Source organism: Falco punctatus (assembly GCF_963210335.1).
Source record: "Falco punctatus genome assembly, chromosome: 8".
NCBI lineage: Eukaryota > Metazoa > Chordata > Aves > Falconiformes > Falconidae > Falco > Falco punctatus.
This window is the reverse complement of record NC_137588.1, coordinates 17,995,992-18,017,697: the sequence shown is the minus strand read 5'-3', so window position 1 is coordinate 18,017,697 and position 21,706 is coordinate 17,995,992. Positions and strand designations below refer to the sequence as shown.

The 21,706-nt window shown below is 42.6% G+C and overlaps 1 protein-coding gene across 6 annotated transcripts in view; it reads left to right on the top strand.

Annotated features, from left to right (window-relative positions):
- Positions 1-82: 82 nt before the first annotated feature.
- Positions 83-21,706, top strand: part of OSBPL6 (oxysterol binding protein like 6) — a 110,041-nt gene continuing 88,417 nt past the window's right edge. For 2 of the 6 annotated variants that reach the window (XM_080400365.1, XM_080400364.1), the window contains exon 1: positions 83-12,022. The gene's annotated coding sequence lies outside the window, so the exon portion shown is untranslated. Of the gene's footprint in view, positions 17,568-21,706 lie in introns of all 6 variants that reach the window. The other 4 variants (XM_080400359.1, XM_080400362.1, XM_080400361.1 and 1 more) reach the window with 4 other exon arrangements.

The following is a 21,706-nucleotide window of genomic DNA, read 5'->3' as shown; positions in this document are numbered from 1 at the left end:
TGAAGTACATCAGTAAATTCAAAGAAAATGAAAAAAACTTTCAAAAACTGCTGGCAAACATGATGGTATTAAGCTAGATTTAAGAAAATAGCTGTAATAAAGAAAATTAATCAGGCACTTTCTTAAACATTTTGTTGATTTGGGCCAGAAGTATTGATTATGTGTGCTGTTTAGCGAAAAGGACATTTGACTGTGGGTCAGACTACCAGACCTGCTTACATATATCCTTTCTTACCCTGAGGTCTTTTGGTTACAACTGTGGGGCAAGTATGGAGTTTTGAGGGGTGGGTGTTTTATTGGTGTTTGTCTCATTTTTTGAGGGTTGTTCAACGCGTATGTTGTTTAAGTAACAGGCAATTCAGCATTTCAGCAGGATGAAGATTTCAGCACTGATGATGAGTAAATGAAGATCGTTCAAATCAGTATTTGCACAGATAATTTTCAAATGCCAAATACTTTTCTGTGTTATCCTGAATACTACTAGTTGAATTGAAAATATCCTAGTTATTAAAATAATTTATACAGATAACATTGATAACTTCTGGGTTTATGCACAGTAGAGGACAAGCATGCTCTTGGGTGCATCCTGCTTCCCAGCTTCTCCTGTCCCAGTCCCTTGATCATTGGTGTGGGCGAAGACAGTGGAGCATGCTGTAGCTTCCCAAGCTGCTCAGAGCTAGAGGAAGGATTTCCTTCCAGGAATTCCCTAGCGCACAGGAAGGTAGGGGTGACAATGCAGGTCTTTAGTCCTTTTAGTTATCAGGTATCGGATAGCGAACTGGGTTTCAGAGTAGACGCAGCCGGTGTATAGAGTTTTGATGTGATGGAGGAGTTATTTGCATTGATAAGGGGGAATTGCGTCATAGGGGAGAGAGAGTGAGTGATAGCCCGTAGTAGGTCTGGATGGTGGGGGTTATTTAAGAACCAGCAGGATCTGAGCTTTTGTCCTACTTTATAATTTCACACACTTACCTGCTTTTCTCCCCTCCCCACCAGCAGTGTTGGGGTCCCTTAGCCTCAGATTCCCTTCCCAGCAGGAAGATGGCTGCTGTCAGGGGGGTTGGGCAGAAAGGTGCGTAGCAGCTTGGTCACCAGTCTCGGGTCCTGCTGGCCGGTGTCCCTGGGCAGCCTTTGGACTTCGTTTCTGTGCAGCTCACTGAGCTCCAGGATCATTCCCTGCCACTTCCATGATTCTCACCTGCTTCTCCAGCCCCTTATTCTTTCCAAGAATGCTACTTCTTACCAGGAAACCTTCCTTGCAGCCTCCTTTCCAGTGCTCCGAGCCCCTGACTTACCCAATCTCAATAGCGAACGTGCAGAGGCACAGCACCTTATAATTAGTGACATTGTCTTGTGTCTCTATTAATTTAATCTATGTTTTTGTCTACAACAGATGACCTCCTTTCCTTGTTTTGTTTGTTTTTCAAAGAGAAGGAGGAAACAAGAAGGTATTGGGGAAATGCCTCTGGTTGTAAGTACCTGAAAGCTGCAGGGGGAACTTAATTTTCACCATTGTTTTCCAGTGGCAAAAGACACATACCCATTAAAGCAAGCTCCTGGTTGGGGCTTGGGGGGCAGGGGTGGGAAGAGGAGGGAGCAGAGAGTTTGATATAATCTTTTTAGCTGGAAGATACGCTTACTCAAAACTTAGAACTTTACTGTTCAGTGCTTTACAGTTAGCTGTCTCAAAATACTGTCAGGGTACAAACCTAGATTAGCCATCTAGTAATGTCATGTGACTTCACCTACTATGAAATTAATGCGATTGGAATAATATTTACATGCAGTGTACATAATGTTTCTTACACAGCAAATATTTTAAAGCATTTAGTAAGTTGGTCTCTAATACGAGATACAGGCACATTCAACTAGTTTTTCTGTTCCTGCTCTTTATAAGAAGTATGAGTAAAAATATTTTTGCATTAAAGAGGGTATACGAGAATAAGCACTGTCACTCCAACTGATTCAGAAGTTTAAGGTGACAGAAACTGTGTATTTAAAAAAACAGTATTATTTCTTATGTTAAAAGAATATTAGAATTCAAATGCTCAAGTGTGAGGCAGTTGCAGAATAAAGGTTGCCTAAGAAACCTCCTTTTCTTCTCTCCCTTACTCTAGTATGTGTTATGATGCAGTCCTTGATGACTCACCAGTAGCTTTTCTCCGCAAGGGCGATTGTTTCATTCAGCACAAGGAGTGAAATTGGATCAGGGCTGCATGGTTAAAGCAGGCTGCAAAATTCTTGCTTCATTTGTTGTAGGTATTAGAAATTACATAGTGACCAAAACAGGTTTATGGTTGAGCCTGGAGAGTTGGATCCTGTCTCTGACTCCAGCCCAAAGACTGTGACCAAAGATGCCATTTTGCTGGGTTTTCTCTGGGAAAGTCCTGTTTTGGGCGGTTTGTTGGTGGTTTTTGTTTGGTTGGTTTTTTTTTTGGGGGGGAAGGTGATTTTTTTTTTTTCCTCCTTTTCCTCATGATAAATTTTGAGTAGAATTTGGGGCTTTCCTGTATTTGTTCAGGGGAAATAATTCTGACCAGGTTGCTGTAGACAGAACCGTGAAGCTGCACCTTTTGTAGCTTTACCTGTACAGTGTATGTGTGCAGTGAGCCCAATATTTTTAGAAAGCATTGGTCCTTCTGTGCAGACATGACAGAGGCACCGCACTCATGTAGCAGGTCTGACACATGCTGCTAAATGTGCATGGTGTGGTGTACCTGCATGTTAGGAGTAAGCTAAAATGCAGCTTACGAGGGGTGAGGTACTGTGCCAGCACACCCATCTTTTCAGTGTTTGTGTGGATCTTTACTGCCTTTATTTGCCTTTACTCAAGAGGGTGCTTTAGAGTATAGGATAGCGGTGGGCAGTATTTAGGTACCAGGTGAAATGCTGAGAATCTCTGAAGAGTCAGTTGAAAAAATTTATGTGTTTGAATCAGCCTTTTTGATGAGTCTTTCCTCAGTCAAGATCCCCAGTCTCATGTGGCACTGAAGGTGGATGCCTGTGTGTTTAAGTGATGTAAATATCTCCAGGAGTATAAATACTGGAAAATGAAGTGACTGGTGTCTGAGCCTGGCCATCCAAGATGGGAAAGGAGAATCGCGTTAGAATGGTCCCAACAGCTACTGGAGGGAGCATTCAACACACACAGAGTGTTAAAAGGTATCCTTTACAGCTCGAAGTAATGTTACAAAGTAGACGGAATGGTGCTATTTTCTAATTGTTCTCAATCCTGGTTTTATTACTGCATGCCTGTGGGAATAGTGGGCCACTGCACTCCTCTGGGCAGGGAAGATGTGTATGTAGTCTTGCTTCAGGCTACCAAGCTCCTGCTTGTTTGGTCAGGTCTGGAACTGAAGAGAATTGTGCTGGTATTCAAAGGAAAGACAATTCCCCATTTTCAGTACTGAGACTTCGAGCTACCTTAAGAAGCAACTCTGCAAGCAGATAGTATCATTGCTGAATCGGTCTGTTAGGTGACTTACATGGAATTATTTGTAGTGTTCTGGCAACCTTTTTTAGAAGATCCTTAAAAGCAAAATTACTGTTCTCCTCAGAGTTCAGTGCATTTCCTGAAAGCATTGATGTCTTCTCCGGGTAAATACCAGTGTTGAGTAAATACGTCTTGCCATTTTGAAGTCCCCCAACATTTTTTATTGGATATGATATGCTTCACTCCCTGTTTAAATTGCTATATTGTGTTACTGATAAGTGACATGCTGCTTTTCTAGGTCCTTTTGTTGGTAAGTAAAAACTCTGCCTGCTGTAAGAATGAGCATTAGGTTCCTGTACTGTAAAAAACTGTGTCACTTACATTCCCTTTGCTGGTGGTTAGTGAATTGGCCAAAACTGTATAGGGTTTTTTGTGTGTTGTTTTGCAGTATTAGTGCGTTAGTGTTGGCAAGTAGAATTTAGTATGCGTACCTGTGAGTGGCTTGGATTTCAGCTGTGTTCATCAGCCATGGTTCCTGTTGGCACTGAACAGGGCTTTTGTACCTTTTGAAAACGAGGTAATACAGATTTCATAAATTATGCTAAATGATGTCCAGTAAAAATTATTTTGTTCATTTATTGAGTCATGACCGCTTGGTCAACAGAAGAGCCTTTTGTTTGTGTAACTGGAGAAAGATACAAATTTGCTAATGTTGTTTGAATGTCTACATTACAGTAATTCTGATCATTAAGTGAAAAAAGGCTGTTCTGAAGAGGGTGATGTGTTCTGAATGTGATCTGTGAGTTGGTAATTGCAGTTAGTTTCCTTCACTGGGTCTTGGGGCTCCTTCCTGAGACCTTTTCCTTTGGTGGTACAAGCCACTGCTGGAGTACCTCGTGTGGGGGCAGAGACCAGGTTTGCAGTGTGCGGTGGAACTGGATTTCCTTTGCATCCTTCCTCTTTTTTTTCTTGTTGATGGTCCATTTTCTGACTGAAGGCACTCTGTCATGGCGTTTCTGCTCTGTCTACAGAGATACCATCTAATGTCTGCAATGCCAGGCACCTCTAGTCTTTCAATTACTGTAGCAGTAAGTGAGGGGCAGAAGAAGGAATAATCACATATAAGTGGAAGCTGTTGAAGGGAAAACCAGCATGTAATTATGTGCATGGCTCCACTTCAGGAAAACTACCCGTTCCATATTGTTGCCATACTATTTTTCTCAACTTCCTATCTTTATTAGTTCAACATTCACTTAAAACTTTGTCAAAGGTTTATCAAAGAAAATTAACAGGAACTAGGAAGAGAACCAGAGGAAAGAGGGATAAAGTAAAGGAAAAATAAGGAAGACTATAAAGGAGTTTCTGGTTTTTGAGACAACAGAACAGGAAACAGTTAATAAGAGGTAAGGCGTAGGAGGTTGTGGGGGTTGTCCTAAGGAAAAGCCAACTCTGATATGGGGAAAAGCAGGATAATCCAAATGATTCATATCTTAAGACAGAAAAGATGGAGGGCACTGTGCTGCTATGGAAGCCAAATGCTTTCAGATTAGGCTGGGTGTAGAGATTTGGAGTCTTTTAGATGGATGTCTATCACAAATGAACTGCAGAAGCCCTTACATCAATCTGTAGTAACACCACTGTCTTGTGGCTTATTTCCCCTTTGTTTTGAAATACACTGGTTGTCGTGCACCATGCACGTTTCATATGTACATAATGAATTTATGGCACCAGGATTACTATTAAAGCAGTATCTGGTATAAAAAAATGTGTGCTTTCTGTTGAGCTCCTTTATCTTGTTGGGTAACTTCTCCTTTGTGCCTCTGCTGTGCGGTGGTTCTGTTCCTCCTCCTTGTGCTGGCAGCCCACCCCCAGCTGCAGCTGTCCTGAGGTCACTGAACAACTTGCAGCACAAATTCACATCAGATCACTCACCCGCAGCCTCTGCTTTTGGCAGGGACAAGCACGGCAGCAGAAGCTTGGGTTACAGGCAGGATTAGGACCCAAAAAACCTTCAGGTGGTTCCGGACGCTTCAGGCAGCTCTGGTAGCTGAAGCTGTGGAGATAAAAGGAGGCAGCCCTGCATCAGCCAACTCTGCTGGGTGCAAGAGCAAGCAGAAGTGTGCGGCTGAACACAACACAAACCACAGTTCAGCTGCTTGCTCAGCTTTGTTATGAATACTTTAAAGGAAGCTTTAAAGAGGAGCAGCTTCGAGGGATGATGGCCTTTATGGTCTTGATGCTTTGTAAACATCATAAATCACAGCTTGAAAATAACACTTCAGTACTGTACAATCCACGTATCTCATAGGTAATGGGGCTGTTGTTTTGAACTATACATGGCTCTGTCAGATTAATTAAATATTGATATAAGACTTTTATTTCATCTGCTTCAGCAATATTCATCTGCTTGCTCCCAAACCTTACTTGTCTTATGAATTTCTCTTGGAAGCCTGCAGGCTCTGCAGGGCTGGGACGGTGGGGCTTCAGCCAGCATGAAGTGTTTGAATGTAAAGTTAACATGCAATATTGGCAGGGCCTTACAGAGACTAAAGAGTTAACTGCTGACTAGACCCTACTCTATATTTAGAGAAAGTGTTTACAAATCTTGACCATGGGAGGGAGTAAAGAAGACACCCTGGGAATTCTTCCAACTCTTCTGACCAAGTTCTGTCTTTGGAAAGTGCTAATGAGTGACTTTTTCACATGTCATTTTTAGAAATGCAGGACAATGTTAACAGAGCGTATTCAGGTATGTGGACATCAAAACTCTGCTGGAAATATTTTCTGAAACTGAAATTATAAGCAACTTCATGAACAAAATTGCAAGATTGCTAGAAGTTATTTTAAGTATCAGAATTTTGATTGTCCTCATCGTGGGGACACTAAATCCCCCTCCTACTGTGTCTGTTACGTCTAAGGATAGCAAGAGTGAAGTTATATCTAATCAGCAAATAAAACTAAAGGCAGTGGCATATGAAAACATGCACTGAATGTCTTGACCCACTGACGTTCTTCAGTCAAGTCCACAGAATTCACTTCTGTTCAGAGTTCACTTCTGTTGTAATAATGCTAAGGGATGCTAAAATTCGCTGCCTTTTTCCGTGACAACATACCAGCTTAGCTACTTAAAATTATTGCCAGAATTTTGGACACAGGTTATCCACAGGTATCACATATTTGCCTGTGTAAAGGACAAGAATACAAAGATGCCTGTATATAACAATATTCTTGGAATTTTATCCCGGAGGCCATCTGAAACTGTTTGAAACTGAGTAATCTCTGTTGTTGCTATGGAAAAAAAAATTGGGTAGTTCTCGGAGAGTGCAGAGGAAACTGTAGCACTGTGACCCTTTTTAAAGCTATTCTAGGGGAGGTATTGAGGCAAAAGTCTTTTAAATATTGATGTTTGAAAGAACTTAGTTTAAAATAGAAACTAGAGTGCTGGTAACAGCCAGTAGGGTTATAAGGGTTGTAGTAACAATTCTTCCAACCAGAGATTTCTTTCTTCTTGTTGTTCAAAATGCATACCTTGAAGTGTTTATACTGCTTTGGTTTTGCAGTCTACACAGTAAATAAATCTGGTATTCTGCTGAAGACGAGGCCATGGGACTACTATCTACTGCTGAAATCAAGTACAAAACAAATTCTTTTCCTTATCTTTGACTGGAGGTAACTAGCTACACAATCAACCATACAGATTTTGTTTGTGATATTGAACCGCTCCAGCTGATTTATCATATATTTGTCTTCAGGGATTCTTGGAGTTCTGACAAACTGCATTTCAGATTTCATTTTCAGATTTCTAGTTAGTTGTATTTAATAGGGATATTCTTAATAGAACTCTTACAGATGTTTACTTGTCACTTAAGTTTTAAAGCACCTCTGGGTGTAATTGCTTCCCTTTCCAGTTTCTTCAATAAGAAGTCCTTATCCCTTTCCCTTCCAGGATGTCCAAGAATGGTTTAGATTTTATTTCTGTGATGATCTATGAATATGGAAAGTATTTTTGTTGTATTCTATGCATATCTTATATTGTTACACTTCAGGATTTCTCCTGCTATGTAATGCCCCAATCTTGTATAAAGGAGAGCAAAAAATGGTGCTGGAATGAATGGAGACCAGTGCACATGCATTACCCCTACTGAAACTGAAGAGCAAAATGTTGAGAAGATAAACACTTTTTTTCCAGATTCTCTTCGGGGGAATGGAAATACACCCAAATGGGAAGATCGAGAACCAAGAGTCTGGTTTTACTCCTGGGGAAGACAGGGAAAGGCAGGAGTATGCTTTCATACCTGGAGATGCTGCTTGCCCTTAGTTTCTCACACCTAACTGAGCAGAATGAAAAGAATAAACTGTCTGAATGTCTGCACAGGATCAACATAAAGGTCCATTTAATTGGGTGTCCTGCTCTCCACCATGGCTGGAAACCGATGCTCGGGGACAGCATTGAAACAGGGCAGGTAAAGAGTGTTATTTCTTGGGCAACTTTCAGCAGGCAATGGGCAGGCACTTTTTAAGCAGGAACTGCAAAGGAAATACTGTGCTTAACAGCTACAGCTATCCTTTATTCGTTTGTACAATTCCTGCTTTTAAGAACATCCGTCTCTTCAGCTCCATAGTATTGTATAGCAGCAAGCCATCCAATTTAATAACACTTTGTATGGAAAAGTTTTTCCCAGTTGTCATTTTAAACCTGCTGCCTGATCGTTTACTGAGTCTCCCTGAAGTCATGTGTGATGGAAAATAGCATGATTCTTTGATGTCAGCATCCTACGTACCATTCAGGATTTTGTAGATCATAAGACCACCCTTTCTCAGTCTTTTCTTCAGCTAGAAATTGTCTCCTCACACAGATGTATTCCCATACCCCTGCAGATACTCGTTTAGCTGTGTACATGCATTTCCTAGTCCCACATTTTCATATCAAGGAACTGGAACTGTACACAGCACTCAAGTGCACAAGAGATTTACACAGGGATGTAATGAGCTCTCCTGCTTTGTTCCTGGCTGCTTTTGGAGTAATTTCTAACATTGTTTGCCTTTTGGGCTGCTGCTGAAGAGTAAGCTAATGTTTGCAGAAAACTACTCACAATGGCTCCAAATGATAAAGGCTAATTTAGAGCTCATTATTATGCATGTTTAGCTAGTGTTGTTTTCGTTACTGTTTACATTAGTTTGCAGTTACTGGCATAGACTTCCAGCCACCATCTCACTGCCTTGTCACTCACTGTTGTCAGGTCCTTCTGCAACTGCTCAGTCAGCTTTTGGTTTGCTTACTGAGTACTTTTGCATCATCAGGAAACTGTGAGGACCGACGATCTTCACAGAAGTAATTTTAGGCTGTTCAGGTGCAGCAGTGCTGGGCCAGAAGGATTCTAAGGAAATCAGCCTTAAGGAGGACTCAAAGAAGAAAGTAAATAATGTTGTGTTGGGTGGTCAGCATCTGTGAAAGAAAGAAGACATTGATCCTATGCAGAATGGAGTTACCTGACATAGGTCCTGATGGCAGCTGTGCTTTCTGATTCTTGGAGATGGCTCTTCAGTCTTCTGGCACTCCTGTACTCTAGGGCACATCCAGTTTCCATCTCACTGCCACTTGCCTTTTGCTGCCTTCACAGAACGTGCTTGCTATGAGCCTCCCACTGCCTCCTGAATTCTCCCTTTGCCTAATTTGTTTTACTATCAGACGCTCTTTAATGCTCTTTGGTGCTCTACTTCATTCTCATTGTTCAAAGCATTTCCAGTTCACTGGTTACTACTGCTGTACTCTCACAGTTCTGCATAATTCGAATTAATTTGCAAAAAAGACAAGCAGTAGTTTGCAAAAATCTTTAATAAAAACATGTGCCACGTGCCTATGGCTTGCCTCAGGATACCGTTTTGCCAAATGTACGCAAACCCTAACAACGAACAACAGTAAAGAAATAACAATATTGCTACTACAGGAGAAAATAAAAATACTTTCTTAAGACTCTGTAAGTAAGTATTTTCAGTGCTCATAGATCTCCTTATCCTCAGCATAGGGTTGGTAAGAAAATATTACGTATTATAATTAGTATAACTTTCCTGCTGCCTGAATTAAAGAATGGGACATTTTAAAGGCATTAGTGTCTTGCCAGAAATTGTGGAAAGAATTCTATCGTTTAACCTGTGGAGGTTTTATGTTTGCATGGAGAATCAAACTATGTTTTACAGCTTTCTTTTGGAGACAATGCCTCCCAATTGTTAATGAGACTAAACTTGAGAAGTTCTTGGGTGGACAAAATAGAATGTAGCTCCTCGCTTGTGTTTACATTCTTACCTCAATGTTTCATCAAGATGTTCAAATCTTTGCTCCTGGTGGTGTGAATTATGAGTAAAAATCAGTGAAAAAAAATCTCATGTCATTGGGTAACAACTGCGCTGATTTTCAAGGAAGTTTATGTAAGACTGCACAGGGCTGGCTTATATCAACACTTCTTGCCAGTGTTTCTGAAGTGGTATGGTTATAATCTTCTACAGTTATTCAAGAAATGTCTATATGAATCCATATAAATAATGGCTTATGTCAGGACTGAAGTTTTATGTAGGTAAGCCATTAGAAGATGCGGAGGGCATCATACACTTTACTAGCATTTTGTTATCTGCCATTTATGTAATATTTGTACTGTTTAAACCAAATATTTAACCTGCCTTTCTATGTGTTTGTTTCTCTTTGGTTTAAGTATAGGTAAATTAGTTTTAAAAAATTAAAAATCTCTGTAGAATAGCCACCTAAGAATTTGGTATCAAGATCATTAAAGAATATGAAAGAATAAGTTTTTCAGAAACAAGCCAGCTAATTAACAACAGAGTTTCCTGTAATTTCTTTCTATTCATGGTTCACTTTTTTGGGCCACAGGAGTTGAGTGGTCTCTTGACTGAAATGAATAATGGTGTTGTTGAATGGTGTCCTTAAGATGTGATTAAGAGTTGTGTTCTTTATCTCCTTGTGCTGTTACTTATTTCTTTTAGGAGAAAAATAAGTGACTACATTCCTGATATTATTAAGTTTTCTATGATGTATGTGGCTTGTTACTTAATCTTTCTATGGATTTTATATGAAAATTTTGACACCTCCCAAAATCCTGCTTAATGTTTTTCCTGCTTCAGCTCTGGAAACTGAACACAGAAAATATAAAGTTGTGTTACTTAATGAATTCCCTGACTTTATTCAGCTACATTCAGAATGAGACTTGCAGGTTCAGCTGAGGGAATAAAGCATTTTTCTCCCCAATAAGCTTATCCTAGAAGTTACACTAAAAATACTGTGCCAAGGGAACCTTCTCTGGAGGCTTTGACAGGAAAACAGCCACGGCTTTTTGTATGCCATGGTCCTCAATATGATCCTTTGCTGCATGAGGATGCTGCCAAATCTGGAACTGCCAGTTTGAGAAATGGGGAAGACATAAACCAGCATCACACAGCCTGTCTTTGTTTAATGAATAGTGTAGGCTCAATATTAGATTTCTTGAATCTTGTAAATCTCTCTACTTTTTCTAAGGAATTTGCCATTTTTTTCCCCTTCTCTTATTGAAATTTGTTGGCAGTGGCATCTAGTTCCCTAGGGGTTCAAACTGATTTTCTTGGACGACAAAATACACATCCCATCTTGTTACCGTGAGCCAGACAGCAGGGCTAAGCTGGAGGATTTAAACAGGGCAGCCAGAGGAGTCCAGTTTGCTACGGGAGGAGAGGCTCTGGGCCGTCCCTGGAGGGCAGGACAGTGTGCCAGCCCTGGGGACAGGGAGGGACCAGGCTCGACCTTCGGGGCCAGGATGCCAGAGGCGAGCCCTTGGCCACCTAGGTGAGCTGCTCAGGAGCTGCTCTGCACAGGACAGTCCAGCTCCCCCTTCCCAAAGGTGTCTCTGAGGCACAGAAGGATGTCACGAGCGCTGTGGTGGAAATCTACAGGGAAAAAAAAAAGGAGAAAAAAAAGAAAAGCAAAAAAAAAAAACCCAACCCAAAACATAAACAAGCCGATATAAATTAGACTAAGGGAGTAATTTCTCTGGAAGTTTCCAGGAGTATGTAACAGGTTTTTTCCAACAGGCTCCCATTACTGGATGCCAAAGGCCAAACCAGCACACGCACGGTGAGCTGTGGGGAGGTGACAGAGCCATGTGTGTGTGCTCGCGCTGGGCAGCCCGCGCAGGGCAGGGCCCCTACCAGGTACTGAGGCGCGGGTGTCCCCCCGGCACCCCTTGTCCGACACCCCCGGCCCCCAGGTGTCTCTTGCTTGAGCGCGTCCCCGTCGCTGCCCGGTTCAGCCCCAGCCCTGGCCTCGCGCCCGTCGCTCGGCCCCGCCGCTGCCCCGTCTCCCCGACACCCGGCGTCGACTCCGCTCCGCGCCCCGGGGCCGGCGGCGGGAGCGCCCGGCGATGCGCCGAGCCGAGCCGAGCCGAGCCGGAGCCCAGCCCGGCCCGGCCCGGCCCAGCCCCGGCGCCGCCCCGCGCATCGGGCCGCAGCCGCACTCGTGGGCGCATCCCAGCGCCGCCGGCCCCTCCGCTCGGCTCGGCGCGGCCCGGCCCGCGGTACCCGCTGCCGGGCCCCGGCCCGCTGCCGCAGGTGGGTGCCGGCGGGCGCGGAGGGCACCTTGGCCGGCGGGCGGGGGCGGGGGGCGGCGCGGCGGGGCTGCGGCGGCGGCGCGGCGCGGCTGCCCGCCCCCTCCCTCCGTCAGACGGGCGGGGAGCTGCGGCGGGCGGGCGCGGGGAGCGGCGGGGCGCAGCCGCCCGGGCCGCAGCGGGGATGCGCCGCGGATGCCGGCGAGGAGGTGGGCGCGGAGCGGCGGCGCTGGGGGCGCGCGCGGGCGGCGCGGGGGCCCGGGGCGGCGGGAGAGGCCGCGGCGGGGGGCGGTGGGGCGGGGCGGGGCGGGTCGCGCCGGGCGGCGGCGCCGGGCCCCGCGGGGGGCTGCGCGGCGCTGGGGGCGCCGAGGCGGGGGGCGGCGGCGGCGGGCCCGGTGCCGGGGCTGTGGCCTGGCCCGGCGGCGGCGGCGGTTGCGGCCGGCCCCGGGGCGAAGCCCGAGCATCCGGACCCGGGGGGCCGGGGCCACGTTACGTAACTGCATCCGCGCCGCGGGATGCGCTGCTGCCGGCCCGGCCCGGCGGCGGGGTCGCCGCTCCCCCAGGTCGCTGTCCCCCACCCCCCGTTCCCGTGCAGAGCAATTCGGAACGCCCCGATAACTGTCTGGTCTGCGGGAACGAATTGCTGATCAGGTGCGGAGAAGTTGATGCGCTCCTGGGCTGCCTTTTTGTTTTCATTCGGTCTTTATCTCTGGAGAGAAAAAAAAAAAAAAAAAAAAGGCAGGAATGGCCCGTATTCCCAATTTGCTGGCAATGCCGCAACCTTCTTGCAAGTACTTTGATTGTGTACGGATTCATTAGAACAGTTGTCTGGAAATCATTCATTTGCTGGGAGTGCTGATGCTTAAAATTACCGTCTGAGGGGGGTTTTGCCGCTGGCCCTTTATTTCTTCTTATTTTATACTGCTTCTGCTTGCTGTAAGGCTACATTGTTGATACTCTTCCCAAAAGCTTCAGCAATGCAGATACTATGGACTGGTAGTAACTGAAACAAAAGACCTCGCTGTACTTCGCAGAGGGAATTAGGAATCCAAGGTCGAACAGCGAACTGCGGTGCAACTTGTGCGGAGGAACGTAACAGAGCAAAAGTATTCACAAATCTTATTAGAGAGTTTAAGTGAAAAGTGTGCCTTAAATAGACTCTTACTCAGTAGATGAAAAAAATTCCTTAGTGAAGGTGTGAGGAAATAGCTATTTTAGGACTACAATTAACTATATCAGCTCAATTTTAATGGAACTAGTACATTTAATTGTGTTCCTAACAGATTTTCTGTTCTCCAGATGATTAACTTGCAGAATGATACTAATGCAAAGATTAAAATCTCATCAAATATCTAATGGTTTCTGTATAATATAATTGTGTTTGGTTTATTATAGTGATTTTCTAATAATCAGCTTTTGTCCATATAACTGTAGATAGTATAATTAGATTTTTTTTTTAATCTTGGTACAAACTATATGACCTTGACCTTTAGAGGTTAAGCAGATGTGTTTGTTACAGGTCACAATATCTTATATGTTTAGAAAAACATTTATATATATATATATATATAAAATAAATAGGGTTTTCTTTCATTCTTGTTTAAAAACTATACAAGGGGAGGACTACTTTCTCATTTCTCTCCCTTTTAGACAAATTAACAGAGATGCATACAGTACTTGTTTAAAATACCCTAAAGAGGTTTATATTTAAAGTACCTTTTCTGTACAAGTAAGTGACAGAATATATGTCTGGAAAAACAAAATATTGCAGGATTTGTGACTGAAGACATCCTAAACATTCTCCCTTGCTACTGAGGGCTGGAAGAGGTACCTTTTGTTGTACTATAGTTCCTCAAGCTCGCTGCTTCCACTTCCTATTAGTTTGCTATTACACTCCCAGATCCACCGCAGCGCTCATGAGCTGTACTGTTAGGGGTCTTGTTAGCAGTCTTTCTTATTACTGGACCTTTTTTGTTCTTAGCCCATTCTGGGAGCTTGTTCATAAATCTCTGTGATGCCCCAACTTCCTGTTGCGGCTCTTCTAGTCTTTAATTTGCTGCAGTTTGGGTCAGGAATAATGAAACATTGGTTTGCATATTTGTAGGACCAAGTTTGGGTTTTTTTTTTTTTCTAGTGCTGGTGTTGAAAGGCTGTACTCTCTATATTTATTTATATGTTTGGAGGTGTTTTTTACGCAACTATCAAAAACATAACTTTGCTCACAGGCGCCAGAGTTACTGTGCAACAAAGCGGCCATTCAGACCTTACTACAAAGCCGTCATGGGTATGGAAATATAAAGCCTTTTGATCTCTTTAGTAGGGGAGTCCCCTACCTCCTGCTCTATTGCAAGTGCTGCTGGAGATGGGGCTGCACTCCTTTCCCACTTGTTCCTCCAGCCCACGCTGGAGGTGAAGGCGGAGGGTGTTCATAGTGCTGCTTCATTTTCCTTTGGTCCTTTGGCACGTGTGTGTGTGCAGCCCTTGGTGCTTCAAATTTCTTCAGAGGTATGACCTACCACTGGATTTCTCTGTGTGACAGAAATGAATGTTTTTGCTCTTGTTTTGCCAAATACATGAGATATCAGCATGGGTTTTCTCGGGGATTTTTTGTTTTTATTTTTTTGGCATATAATCATGTAGATTCCTGAGAACTTATGCTTCTATACCACGTGGCTTTGTGTCAGGAGGGTTGTATTTCTTAAGGGACATTAGTCCTCCAGGTCAGCTCTTCTGTGCCACCCTGGAGAACCTGCTGTCACAGATTACTGGTATTGCAGTGGGAGATGGGAAGGGAACTGCCAGTGCTTCACTGCTGAAGATGTGTGTGTGTTTGTGTATGTATACAGTGAGCCCATACTAATGGTTTAATTAATCCTTATGCCTCATATATAAGGCAGAAAACAATTGTTCATTATCCTGTCTTTTCTAATATTTTTATTAAAATGCTGAACAATTCAAACAATTCCCAGAGATTTCTGGTGCATGTGATGATTAAAAACTGGGAGGCTTTATTTTTCTTTTTATTTTTTTTTCCCCTGGTAACTAAATGCTTGCTGGTTTTGAAGAATTTCACTATGCTGGCATGGGAAAAGGCAGCATTTTCTGTAGGTAATTTTCATGGGAAATGTTCCTCTGGGTAATTGTCCTTCTAAAAGGAATTTTCCCAAGAATTTCTTTCAGGCTTGTGTTTCTTTCTTAAGCTGAGTTTAATGAGATTAAAAAAAAAAAAAATTCTTCCCAGTGGAATGCTAAAGTACATGCTTACTTTTGATATTTTTTTTTTTTTTTTACTGGTTGTATTTGCTATATCAAGGTTCTAGATTTCAAAGGAAGCAACAACAGGTACTATTATGTACAAATGAAAGTAAACATGCTCAGGCCACATGAGGGATGTTGGATTTTTTGCAGGTCCAAAACAAGGTGATAGATAGGGAAACCCTCCAGCTGTGAGAAGTCTAATGATGAGAACGTTGCATAATGAGGTGCCAGGTAACGTGAACTGAGTTTGGCAGTAATATTATGAAATATTAAGGAATATGACATTCTAGAAACGTAGAACTGTTTGGGTTGGAAGGGACCTTGTAAAGGTCATTTAGTCCACCCCCCCTGCAATAAGCAGGGACGTCTTCAACTACATCAAGTTGCTCAGAGCCCCGTCCAACCTGACCTTGGATGTTTCCAACGGTGGGGCATCTTCCACCTCCCTGGGCAACCTGTTCCAGTGTTTCCCTGCCCCCACTGTAAAAAATTTCTTCCTTATATCTAGTCTGAATCTACCTTCTTTTAGTTTAAAACCATTACCCCTTGTCCTATCACAACAGGCCCTACTAGTAGAGTTCATGCTAGGAATGATGCTATTTATATATGTTTGTAATTCATTTTACTATCTCCATACCTAGGTTTTTTGAGCTGTAAATACAAACCCTCAGCTTTTGGCTGTTTCCTGTAAGTCAGAATACAGATGTGAAGGCAGTTGTAAGTTTTCTTTAAAGACCACCACTGTATATATCCCAGTGAATGCTGTTCCTAGCATATCCCTCTTTCAGGGTTCTTCCTTTCAGAAGAGCTGAAAAACGATGGAAGAACCTTTCAGTGCTGATAGCTGATAAGCCAGTGAAAGGGAGGATAGCTAAATGTGGACGATAGAGTAAGACCACAGGAATTATCGTGTGTAGACAAACTTGTGTCTTTTAGGGAAACTTCTGGGCTGAACAGACTTGTTAAGATATTAAGGGAGGAAAAAAGTTAACAATACCAAAATACTACAGACAACTGTTTAAAGAGGAAACAACAGGGTTGAAGTGTTTTTTTGTGTGCGTGCTTTTCTTTTTTTAAAGGGGGTTTGGACCAAGTGACATCCAGAGATTCCTTCCAGCCTAAATTATTCTGTAATTCTGTTTTGGCATTAAAGGCAAAACCCAGCCACTACTATTTTCTATTTACAATGAAAAATAGATAGTGCTTAGAAACGGAATTATTTTTTTCTGGAGTATCTGTATTAATCCGACAGATTTTCCAGCTAGTTTAGGATCTGGTTCCAAGTAAAATGTGTCAGTACATGCTGAAATCTATATACAGTTATGGGTGGTAGCAGCAGCGAGGAAGCTGCCAAATTTCCAAGCATGTCTTTCTGAGAAAGCTACAGGCTGGTTGAATTAAATGGTGTCATCGTGGGCCCCTCCAGCACCAACTCAGAAACAAAAAAGATTGTATCTCATTACTTGTTTACCTATAATTTTAAAAAGCAAAGCTTTGAAGGAAGAGGAGGAAGCTGTAGATTGAAGAAAAGTAAGAGGATGGGTCTGGAGTGTATGGCAGTTGTAATGTCCTAAAGATTAGGAGAGCTTTATAATGGTCCTTATAAATGCTTCACTGTAGCAGAGTGAACAGCTGCATTTTGAAACCAAGTTAAATAATCTCCTTATCGGGTCTTTTGAGTTCCTTAAAGGTGAATATATTTTAATACTAATTGAAAGCACTTTTCTTAAAGGAAGTAATGGATACATTGATGGAGATGTAACAAAAAGAAATCTCTAGTTGATTGTGAGCTTAATATAGAGTTGCAAGAACTTCAAGTAGCAGGTGTCATATTGCATTAGATTCAAAGATCACGTTTTCTACCAAAACAATCAATTTCCCTCTGGGAAACTTGGTTGTCTTGCTGCCTTCTTGCTGGGGTATGGTATCTGTATTTCTAGCAGAGTGTGGTCTGTGACATCTCTTAAAGGTTCTATGTTCCTCAACCAAATATTTCACATCTGTGGAAGCCCCCTCACCCCCTCCTCCCACTCCAATGAATCTTTTCCTCCTTATTTCAGGATACTGGTAATAAGCTGGGTTGAAGCTACCCAGAATTGAGCAGATAGGAAGTCCAGTCTTCGTTATGATCTCTCACAGTGCAATCTGCTTGCATTTGTAACTCTGCTAAAATAAGTTTTCTTTTCCCTGTTTTACAGTGGAAATTGAGAGGTGAAAATGCTTATAGCCTATAAACTACATAGCCCCCCTGTACTTTTCAGTTGACACGAAAACTGTGACAATCACAAAAGGTATGCCTAGTCCCTATTGATCTGCATGTTTCTAGTCCAAGCACAGATGCTAAGGAATTTATGGATTCTTTACTTAAAGGCTGGATTAATTTATCTGTTTATGGCGTTGGATGTAGTCCCATCCTCTAATGCAAATGCTGTTCTATTGATACAGATATTTTCTATAGCATATATTATTTCCAATTAAGTTAGTGAATTGTTTGTGAAGGATTCAAAGGTGTTAAAATAACATATATTAGATCTTTTGCATCAGTACAGTAGGGCATATATCTGGGATTGCATTGTTATAAAAACAACTAAACTCTAAGTAAGTAACATTTGTGTAAGAATGATCTATAGATTGATTTCAGGATACCTTATCTTGGACTGTGATATCCTTTTTTCGGATGATGAACTGAAGTTTTCTGTTGAGAAGTGGAATAAGCTCAGGTTGCCCAAAGAAAAGGCTACGTGAAACCTGTGCCGTGGGGTGAAGGCTGCCTGCCCCAACAGAGGAGACCTTGGCTACATCTGCCCAACTCTAGCGGACCTGATTAATCCTGGAAATGAAAAAAACCCAATAGAATAACTTTGTTCTGTAACTGTTGCTGACTTCAAAATCCCTGTGACACATTTGGGGTGGGAGACCAAAATGTTACAGAAACCTTGGTGGCAACTGCTAAATGACCTTAGATATGGGCTGTGGAATTGGTGAGACCTTTGATGGCTCATGCTGACAGTTTAAATGAGAAAGCAATAAATGAAGCAGCAATCCCAGGTGTGGGAGATATGAGGGAGCACATATGAGGACATGCACATACCTCTGACACTTGGAAGGCTGAGCTGGAGGGGAAAAGCCTGGTGTGAGGTCCAGGCCACCAGCCAGGACTTGGACATGCTGGGCAGTTGGGGTGAGCATTCTGTTCCCCAGGGTCTCTGGTGGCAGTGTCATCTGGACCTTGATTTGTGTGTGTGTGTGATAGAACAGACAAGCTGGAACAGAAATGCCGCAGCCATCCTGCTTAATAAAACACAACTCGATCATGTGGCACAGACTGATGTCCTTCTGTTCTTGCAGCCACCCCACCCCATTCCCCTGTGACAAACCAGCATGGATAAGGTGATGTTAAACAGGATTTGGGTCAAGAGAAGTTTCTGGGAACATCTTACAGGAATGGTTCAAAGCTGGAGATTCCTTCCTTTTTTACCTCTGCCTTTACTGCCTCTCTCCTATGTAGTCAACCTGCTTCTGCAGCAGGACCGCAGATGGGTATGAGCGCTTTTGTGCCTGACCTACTCAGGCTTGCCTGACATCCTTGTGATCTTGTTCAGGAAAACAGCTTTTAACTGTTTATTGCCATCCTGTCTTTGAAAATAAAATTCAGTCTTGCTTGGATAGTAATGGCACTGCGATTTGAGGAGTGGGAGTGAGATAAATCCAAATAAACTGTGGCTCATCTCCACAGGTTATGGTTTTTGAGGTTTTGGCCACATGAGAAAAGCTTCTTCTTAATTTATTTGCTAGAGTAGGAAAACTTTGAGGGAAGTGGTGCTGGGCAACTGTCTTTTATACCTTTACATTTAGGGTGCTGGTTAGCCATGTTGCCACCTGGTAAGGACTGAGCTTACCAGTTGTGATTCAAGCAGAATCACTGATGGAGAACTACAGAAATGGCAACAAACGTACCAGATAAAAGGACTTTCGGCTTGTAAATGGGAAGCTGAAATGGTTAGTTTAGTGACAAATGTTTCAGAGTGCAGTGGGTCAGCTGGGTGAGAAGGTGGTGGCTGGTGGTGGACATGATACTTGGCTAAAAGGAAAAGCTTTGAAATAAAACAGCTTGTTGAGATCTGAAACTGGCAGTTGGTGTTGAGTCATCTTGGGGTCCCTCTGACCCCAATGTGAGCATGACATATGCATCACTCTGGGAAATAATTATGTCTCTTTGGTGTTTAAAGTCTTTGTTTCTTGGTTTTAATCTGTTTCTGGAAAACAAGCTTTCTGCAGAAAATGTTTGCAGAAAACAGAAAGATGGGTACGATACGAAATGGAGCTATAGGGTACTTGGAGGATGAGTCTGGATGTGAAGTATCAGTGTAGCTTTTGTACTGGCAGGTTAGCTCTGTAGCCGTGCAAATTCTTTCACTGTAATGGCTGTTGATGCATCAAATCCATCTTCCTTTTCCCCTGCTCCTGTCGGCTAAGTGCAAGTTGTCTTTCCAAATTCACTTGCACATGACAGCTGTGCTTTTTTATGCATCTCACTTCTGGTAATGATGGTCAGGTCGTTGCTACCTGGTTTAATGTTCTTGGCTGACATTATGATGACTGAATTAAAAAAAGGAGAAATGTTCTAAAACTCTCCTTAACTGTGACCTGTATTTGTGTGGGTGTGCAAATATGCTGTGGGGAGCTAAATGTAAAACATATGGTGATCCATTGAGCCGGCTTCTGTGTCTCCTGTGACTGGTGGTGTAGCCTACATGTAAACGCCATGGTCAGTTTGCAGTGCATGATTCACAGTGACACGCTGAGCAAAACAACCTTTAAAAAAAATTACAAGGTATTTTCTTTTGTAGCTGCACACACTGTCCCCTGCCCAGTCATCATAAATACCATTGTGTGACAGAGTTTACAATTAATAATGAGAATGGCTTCTGTCTCTAATTAATATAATAGCGGTTGTGTTTTCTTGTAAAATGTGGGTTGAGGATTAATGGGGTACGCCTCAAAACAGGTCAGAGTGTGAGGATTAGAATTAGCCAAACTGACTTACCTTCAGACCCTTGTGGGGCTCCTCCATAGCTCCACATGGATATGCAGTATCTGTGAGTTTAGGGAATAGAAGGAGTTTCAAAAGTAATCTATGATATGCTTTTTAATTTCCATTTCTGGCGATGCAAAGGTTGCTGTCAGATCTGCAAAGCAGTTGATTGCTCTTAAATGTAACAATGAAAGTGGCAGCTTGGGTTCCACATAGCTCTTACCTTTTCCATAGCAGCTGCTGTGTGTCCATCTGCCTGCAGAAGAGAAAATGGGCTACAAATTTAAATAGTTTTGCGAATTACACTAGGAAGACGAAAGAGTGGCAAAGTCTTTGCCTTTAAAATTTACATATTGCAATTCATAATTTTATTATATTTTTCATAGTATTTTGGCCAAATTAATGTAACATGAAGCTACGAACAGTAAGTTCAGGTAAGGGAGATGGTAAAACAACCACTTGGTCTTTCCCAAAGCTGTGATATTTGTCTTAATACCCTTAGGTGTTAGGTTACCCGCTTGAAATGCCCAGACCAGCTCCCCAGAGGTGGTGTGACAGATCGCTGCTCATGGTTCTCCTGACATTTTGTACCTTCTTGATTGCCTCGTTTTTCTCCTGACTGTACCACCTTTATGGATCCAAATATGTACTTGTCCTCTATGACATGTGAACTTTCTAACAGTTGAAATGTTACTCAGACTGTTAATGAGTTGTACCAGGGCTGTGTGCGGGGTGGGCTGGGGTGCGAGGATCATTGCCTTCAGCTCTGGTACCTGCTGACTGTCCAGTCCAGAGCTGTACTGGCCCTTGGCTGCCAGCTCGTGGTGCAAATACACTGTAGTATTATTAGCCCCTGCCGCCTTATGGTATTTCTGGTGTAATTATTTTCTGATATATTTATTATGAGATTTCCCCCTCCAATGTTTAGAATTTTGAGAGATTTATTCAGTGTTTGGAAATTCCATCTTAACTTTGTGAGCACATCAACTTGATCATTTTGGGAAAAGCTATTAAATAATGTCAGTCACACAGCTGTGCTGTACCTCTTTACTATTCTATGTACTATTTACTATTCAAATTATTTTTAAGTTACACAGCACTCTTTTGTAAATATCTTGACTTTAGCATTTTCTACATTTTTTTCATTCTTTTTCACTTGTGTTATTTGTAGTAAGTCAGGACAAATAATTTCAAAGACGCAGTAAAGAATGATGCGAAGTAAAAATAAGCAGAGACTAACAACAAGGACTTGATAAACACGGTGATGTTCCCTTTGGGACAACAGAAGTATGCTAACTTACATCAGTTGAAGGGGTTTTAAGTACACTAAACCAGAACTATTTAAGCTGGGATTGATGTAAATTGGGCTCATAATGTGCTCTAAAAAAGGGGCAG